At 37.0% G+C, this 8,428-nt stretch overlaps 2 pseudogenes; both read right to left on the reverse strand.

Moving 5' to 3' along the window:
- Nucleotides 1–1,057: 1,057 nt before the first annotated feature.
- Nucleotides 1,058–2,221, reverse strand: LOC149200199 (serine/threonine-protein phosphatase 5 pseudogene; annotated as a pseudogene).
- A 316-nt stretch (nucleotides 2,222–2,537) lies between these two features.
- On the reverse strand, nucleotides 2,538–3,122 carry LOC149200200 (protein FLX-like 2; annotated as a pseudogene).
- Nucleotides 3,123–8,428: the final 5,306 nt, after the last annotated feature.

Raw genomic sequence — 8,428 nt, forward strand, 5'->3', positions numbered from 1 at the left:
GCTCGGCCTAGAGGTTGGCCAAGAAACCCAAAATGCGAGCCTAAGTACCTCAGTTTCAAAAATTTCTCTCGGCATGACCTCAAACAACCTACCAATTTGTGCCCTGGTCTAATAATTCAACTCCTTTTCTAGATTGCGGCAATCTCTTTGATTCCTTAGATGGATCAGAGGTCCATGGCATTCCTCTGTCTCGCTTTGCGGAAGGTGCTGCATCCAACTATGTACCCCCAAATGAGGGCCACCATAGTGACCAACAATACAATATCGGCCACTCTCTAGTCTATTTTCAGGTTTTCCAACAACCCCACTTTACAAGAGTTGCAACTGTAGCACAATTGTGTCTGGTTGTTATTCCAGAGCAAGAAATCAAAATCTGTGCCTTGGTTTATGGGGCTTATCCAATATGTTGGATTCACAAATGTATATCCACATTCCGTTGGTGGTTTACAGCATCCAGACTTCAACCACAACACAATATCGAAACACACTAATATGTTGGAAATTAATTTCTGTGCATATATATAAATCGATACATAATTACAAAATGAGACTCATTGTGTCTACTTGGCCTGATCTTCTAATTTAATGGCCTCTGATCCATCATTTTCCTTAGGCTTACAAAACAATAACTAAAATCTAATCTCTCCCCCCCTCTGTGACATTCTTCGAATATATCTTCTATACCCAGGATTCTGAACCGGTTATGATTAAGTTCCACCTTTTCCTCAACTAGATCTTGATATCCCCAACGACCCACAAAACTCTAACTAACACCTAAATTATGATTTCTTATCCCTACAAAATCTCACCAGACTAGATATAATCAGGTTCTCAAACATTCGAGAACACTTACAATTCAAACCTATTAATAACTTATCAAAAATGCATTTAATCGACCCTAGGAAACCAACTTCCTAGTAATACCAAAAACCCCCTAAGCTAACATAGATATAATTTGGTACTTGAGCCAATGCTCCTGCATCAGACTCCCACACTTGAAAACATTCATGATCTCCTGATCATGTGCTTTCAAAAAGAAAAAATTTCCTCCTGGATCCTAGACTTTGTTCTGGAGTTGTCCATATGTTCTGCTCCTCCATTTTTGTTGCATGTCAGCTTCTTCCTGCTTCATCTTCCTTCTTTGGTCACAATAGTTTGGAGCTGAGAAAACCGTAATAAGTTTTCCATCATGTTCAATTTCATAACCTTCCTCTTTAACTTCATGAGACCTGACCACCAGCTCAAGATTGTTTTCTTGGAGAAACCTTTTGGTCACATCTTCTCCAAAAGACAAACCAACATCTCGTTTGCTGGGCCCATGCCCTTTACGAGGCTGTGGATCACTCCAAAGTATTGCACACATCAGACCCTCTTCAGGTGGCTCTCAGAATCGATCAATTTCTTTGATATCATCCAGTTTTATACCATCAACACTAAAAAGACCACCATGGACAACAAAAATCTTGTCATTGAGGACATGAGCCAAAGGCAAGCAGCAAAACACTTCAGCGAAAAGCTCAACCATGCTTTCACTGTACTTGGACTTGACTTCGCCCTCAAAACCATAAATCTTGTTCATACTCCTTTTTTCATGATTTCCTCTTGCAAGATAGAGTCCAGTTGGACACATACACTTGAATGTGAATAGCACAAGTATGACTTCAACTGAAAATGATCCTCGATCAACAAAATCACCATTAAAAAGATAAGGATTGTCCTCTGAAGGAAGCCCATTAATCTCAAAGATGTTCAAAAGGTCATAATTCTGACCATGGATGTCACCATAAACAATGAATTGCTTTCCATTCGGAATATTGATGTCAACCAGCAATGGCATCACCTCCAACAAATCCTTTACTTGCAATAATATTTGAAATGCATACCTTATGTGTATATTTTTCTGATTCTTGAAGTCATCCATCATTTTCTTTATAAATTCCAATGTCACATTTTCTCCTTCTATTCTAGCACCAACATACTGGGGATCTACCTATATTGAACGAAAATCAATGGAATCCACAACAGAATGATTCTCAAGGTCATTCACTGAGATGACCTCAATAAGTCTAACTTTTTGGATTGCTGTCTCGGTCTCTTTAAGCTTCTTGGTGGCATCAGGATCATTTGGACAAATTCTCTTAACCTGCTAAAAATCTTTTAGTACTTGATTGATCACCTTTTCTAATGCCGCCAACCTTTGCCTTTTGGTTTGCTTCAACATCAGCTTCCTTATGTTCTCAATCTTTGTTTCCAGTAGATCTTCTTGCTGGTCTTCTTAATTAATTCTTCCTTCTTGCTTTAGCTGGTTGCTTCTATCCCGCTGCATCTTCCTTTATTTCACACATTCAGATTGTGTGTCTCCTTTCAACAGTATTTCAACTTGTTTTTCTGGACTTTCTTCTTTCATCAACACTTCAGTGTGTTGATTTAACTCCTTCAAGGAGTTTTCAAGCTTTTCCTCTGCATCATCTATTCTAATAATGCTTCCTTGCCCTGGTTCATAGTTGTGAACTTCTTCCTCTGCTTCTGCTTCCTTTTTAGCTTGCAGCCTTTTCATACTCGAATGTAGCCATTCCACATTGAAGCTCTTGCCTTAAGCTCTCTACTTTTGTATCCATAGCAGGAATCTGTTGAACTTCTGCATGGGCTCGTTGCAATTCTTGATTTAGCTGTTGCACTTGCTCATTTAAATCTTGTCTAGCTAATTGAAGACTCTATGCACTAGAACGAGCTTGTTGCAACTCTGCCTTGATAGATTCACTAGCGTGGAGATCTGCCTCCATATTTGTAATTTTGTCAAAAAAACTTCTAATTTTTTGATCCTTATCATTCTGCATAGCTGCAATATGCAAATGCAATCCCTCCAGTTCATGTTGAGACAGAACAAGATCTTGTCTCAAAGCTCCATGTGTTACAACTAACCTTTGGTTTTCTGTTGCAGGCCTTTGCATCTCCACTCTTTGTGTTGTAAACTTATGTTCCAACACTTCTGGTGGTGGTAACATATCCAAAGGATGATGACCTGCAGGAGGTCCCATGGCTGGACCATATATCTCAGGCCCCATGCCTGGGCCTTGAAGGTGTCTAGCAAAGGGGGGTGGCATGTGACCTCTACTAGCCATCTCTTTATCTCTACAAATTTCTTTCCCAGTCGATTGTGACAAGGACTAAGGAAGAAATGTGGAAGATATCTTGCAGTCTTCAACAGGTACTGGTGCTTTTAGCCATTTCTCCAGCAACTCTAGCTCCTTCTCCCATACATTAGCTTCTCGATGAGAGCTTGTTTCTTCTTCTCCTTGATCCTGTTGTTGACTTCTTGTCATTGTTAGCTCTTCTTCCTTTTTTCACCTTTTGCTAGGTGAATTTCTGCTTCATGTCTTCTTCCTTGAGGTATCTTTTTCAGGTTGATCAACCCAACATCTCCCATGGTTGAATCAATCATGCCTTTCATCATGACAACATGATGATCTTTTACTATGTTTTCAGATAACATAGTCTCTTCTTCATGAACTTCTTTGACAATCTTCATTGGTTGTCCTTTTTCACCTGCATAATTGACATTAACACTTGAATTAGTATTACAAATATGAGATTTCAGTGTCTCAGAAAACATTTCAATATGTTGTGTTGAGTGTTCCTTCAATTCTTCTGTCACCGGTTCAACCTGTTTCTCTGAATTTCCTTCTAGTCTTCCCATCACCATTTCAGAATATCTCCTTGAGCTTTCCTCAAGGTTTCCTGTTAACATTTCAGTATGTTGATCCAAGTTCTCTTCTAAACTTTCGAGACCCTCATACAATCTCACCTCTTCCTCATCATCATCCAGAGATATTCCTTCCTCTGGCTTGCAAATAACTTCATCTGCTTCTCCTACTTCTTCAAGCATTTTCCTCTGAATAATTTTGCCTGTGACATCTTCAATTCTTATCCTTGACTCAAAGAATTTGAGCTCCTTTGTCCATAAGGCAATCTCCTTTTGCTTCCACCTCATCTATAATAAGTACCAAATCACCTTCTTTCCTTTTAGTGGAAAGGTCTATCCTCTTTTCTAGTCTTCTGGTTCTTGTAGCAGCTTTGTCAATATATCCAATCTTGCTTTCATGTCAGCAAGTTGCATGTCAAGCTCCTCTTGACTCATCCTCTTCATGCCTTTTGTCTTGGCATCCTTTCCTCTATAGTGGCTTTCTTCAGAACCTCTGCAATGATCTTCCATCATCTTTGTCTTCATCTTCTCTTCATGAGCTCCTCACTCCATTGCAACAAGCCTCTGCAATAGAAAATCCTCCTTACTGCAATCTTACCTCACTAAGCTCTCCTCACTTAGTCATTGGGTAAGCACGGTCCTCTATCTAGAACCTTCTCTTGAGCAACATCTTTGCTCCTTCTAGGATTTTGCAAGCTCTCACTCTCCCTTGAGAACACTTTAGTTGTCCTCTCTGTCCAATCTCTTGTTGGATTCTTCAAGTTCACTGCCAATTCAGAGTGCTTTCTTTGCTCCGCTTTTCCCTTTGCCTGCTACTGAAAACCTTAAATCACAGTTTATCAACTCAGTTAAAACAAAATGTCATCATATATATATTTTTTATGATCCCTGCAGGATCATGTCCATCTGCATTTTGCATGGACTGTCTCAAATTATTTGCTTTCTGCAAATTCTTTCTTTGAGAGTAAAACTCTTCTCCTCTCTGTTCTGATATGTGTTCGGATTTAAAATATCCCTTGAGAATGAAATTCTCAGCTCTCTTTCCTATCGTTCATCTCTGTTATCTTTGATCTCTATTGTCCTTGGCCATTTGCCCTCTGCAACTTTTCCTTGGAAGTATTAATCACATCCCATATTTGCTATCTTACCTCCTTGTTACTGTCAACTTCTGCCTTTTTCCAAGACCTGCTTTCTCCCTGTGCAACCTTTGAACCCTTGCACACAAAACATGCTTGTTTGTCTTTTTGTCCTGCCAGTCTTTCTGATTATCAGCTCTGTCAAATTGGCTGGTCACACTCTTCTTTCTTCACACGCAAAATCTCCTTTCCGTGGGAAATATTTTCCTTGCTCTGATACCAAAAATGATGCCAAACCTATGGCTTGGTATTTTAGGATCGAAACAGGTGTATCTGATACTCATTCGTTGCTACAACCGTCACTTTTAATTCAGTCTTGTATCTAATTTCAACCTTGCATACATATCAGCTCCTCATCAAATAAACCCTCGACCCTACTACAATCAATGTTTCACTAATCCCACACACTAGTGATACAGTATCGGCCTTTGCGAATACACCGAGGTTTCCTCTCAGCTTGGAAGAGTTTGGACAAGCATGCTTGGCCCAGAGGTTGGTCAAGAAACCCCAAATGCGAGCCTGAGTACCTCAGTTTCAAAAATTTCTCTTAGCACGACCTCAAACAACCTACCAATTTGTGCCCTGGTCTAATAATTCGACTCTTTTTCCAGACTGCGACAATTTCTTTGATTCCTCAGATGGATTCAGAGGTCCATGGCATTCCTTTGTCTCGCTTTGCGGAAGGCGCTGCATCCAACTATGTACCCCCAAATGAGGGCCACCATAGTGACCAACAATACAATATCGGCCACTCTCTAGTCTGTTTTCAGGTTTTCCAAGAGCCCCACTTTATAGGAATTGCAACTGTCGCACAACTATGTCTGGTCATTATTCCAGAGCAAGCAATCAAAATCTGTGCCTTGGTTTATTGGGCTTATCCAATATGTTGGATTCACAAATGTATATCCACATTCTGTTGGTGGTTTACAGCATCCAGACTACAACCACAAGACAATATCGAAACACACTAATACGTTGGAAATTAATTTCTGTGCATATATATAAATTGATACATAATTACAAAATGAGACTCGCTGTGTCTACTCGACCTGATCTTCTAATTTAATGGCCTCTGATCCATCATATGCCCTAGGATTACAAAACAATAACTAAAATCTAATCTCCCCCCCCCTCTGTTACATTCTTTGAATATATCTTCTATACCCAGGATTCTGAACCGATTATGATTCAGTTCCACCTTTTCCTCAACTAGATCTTGATATCCCCAACGACCCACAAAACTCTAACTAACACCTAAATTAGGATTTCTTATCCCTACAAAATCTCACCAGACTAGATCTAATCAGGTTCTCAAACATTCAAGAACACTTACAATTCAAATCTATTAATAACTTATAAAAAATACATTTAATCGACCCTAGGAAACCAACTTCCTAGTAATACCAGCAACCCATGTCATTTCAAGGGTGTGGCTTGTTATCACTAGAGTCTTTTGGCCATGTCATTCTTTAATTTTTTTCATGAATTACTTTATTTTTTATATTTAGGCCTTTTTACATTTCTCCCTTAACATTATTATTTTATTACTTCATGTCCATTTAAAATAATCAACATAAATTTCAAAGTAAATAAATGATAATTTATTATCAATTTCTTGGCTTTCTTCATCGTGAACTTGATTATTTGTCATTGTCTACCCATATTATGTTTTGGAGTTTTCTAGTGGATTTTTCTTAGAATCCTACAAGGATTGTTTTGAATCACAAGTTTGAGCTGTAAACTCTCCACAATATGAGTGTTCCAAGAGTTTTTCAAGATGTTGAATCCATATATGTAGTAAAAAACTCATGTTAAATAACAAAATATCATGATTTAATCAAAAACATTTTGTGGGATTCCATCCCAAAACTTCAAAAAGTATAATAGTTAGAGAATGTCTTATTATTTACTATTTATTTCCAAAACAATATGTTTGGACCACCTTTCAAGAACAAATATTATTTTAATATTTCTTTCACCCCCACTTCCAAACTATATAATATTTTAATATTCACTTTATGTTGGTGCAAATATCTTTTTCACAACACTTTTCACTGCCATTAATTACACTTCCACAATTTTCCAGTGATAACCAATTTGCACCAACATTTTTTTGCATTGCGCAAATTACATAGTCCATACTTAGTCTATTTTATAACTATGCAAGTTGAGGGTGTAGGTTTTGAAGAACTTTCCCACAAAGATGTACTCCCTCATGGATCATCCAACAAAGACTTACCTTTACATGGATCATTCTACAAAGACATACTTAGTATAATTTCTAAGGTGGAGGAGACTTATCATAGTATTAAAACAATAATATGGATATCTTTATGTTAATGAAGTAAGTAATTATTATTGCAATGAAAGGATAAAGTAAGAGATTATCTCATAAGCATAAATTCCAGAGAAACTCTTACATGATAAAACAATAAATTTATATCTAGCCATAATTCCTTCTTTCAGGCAATGGATAACTCTTGCCCACCAAAAATATAGGAGAAACAATAAAATTTCTATCAAATGAGGGAGAATGTCTCAACAAATACCTATTGAAATATTTCTATGCGAAATACGTCAAATTTGATCAACTCTTCCAATTAGATAATTGATGAGAAATTAAGGCTAATACTTTATTTTACATTTTATATTCATCTATGTAACTTTACTCCTATCTAGGTGAAAGAGAATACAAATTACACCACCAAGAATTCTAGAGACATTTAAGCATCATGTTACATCTAGTGCCTGCATACATGATAATTTTGAGGTTGGAGAATCCAAAAAAAGGCTCTTACACTTTGTGACAACTAAAAACTCTTTAAGTTTTCCAACTTAAACATGTATTATGTTCCATGGTTGTACCAACAACTACATACTATACATTAATTTTATAATAGATTTATAGGCTTCATGATTTCATTGATTATTTCTTTAATGAGTTATTCAGATGTTCTATGAAGACTTTTCTAATCAAATCTTCAATATGATACATTGATATTTCTAGGATTTCTCTGAAGAATTCGGTCATGTGAACTCGTTGAAGTCCTTGGTGTTACGTGCTGACAGATTTAAATCATTACCAAACTCTTTTGTTAAATTGAGAAACCTCCAACACATGGATTTGTCTCGGTGCTATGAATTTAAAATTTTTTTAAAATATTTAAAAAATAAATATGGAATTAGTGTAATTTAAATAATAATAATAATAATAATAATTAGACCATGAGCGTAACAAAAGGGACATGAACTTTATAATCTTCGATTTGAAAGAGGAGGTAGACGAGGATACTTTAGCCATAGCCCGGATAGAATTACATAACAGAGTACAAATTGAAACAACATGTCTTACCGAAGCAACAAGGTTGGGAAACTAACTTAGAATAGAGGAAGGTTGATCTGAATAAAGGTGAGCTCTACTGACCATAAGTATGACATACTTAGTGAAACCTAAAGTCTAAAAGGAATGAGAACATTTATAAATGAAGATCTCATTCCAGAAGATCAAGGAGAATTGAGAAAGGAGGTTCAAATGGTAAAGGAAGCTAGGAAGGAAGGAAAATGGGCAATAATCAGAAATAGAAAAGCC

Source organism: Pinus tabuliformis, chromosome 2_1 (genome assembly GCF_031772625.1).
Source record: "Pinus tabuliformis cultivar Carrire ecotype Pingquan chromosome 2_1, CPIR1, whole genome shotgun sequence".
Lineage (NCBI taxonomy): Eukaryota > Viridiplantae > Streptophyta > Pinopsida > Pinales > Pinaceae > Pinus > Pinus tabuliformis.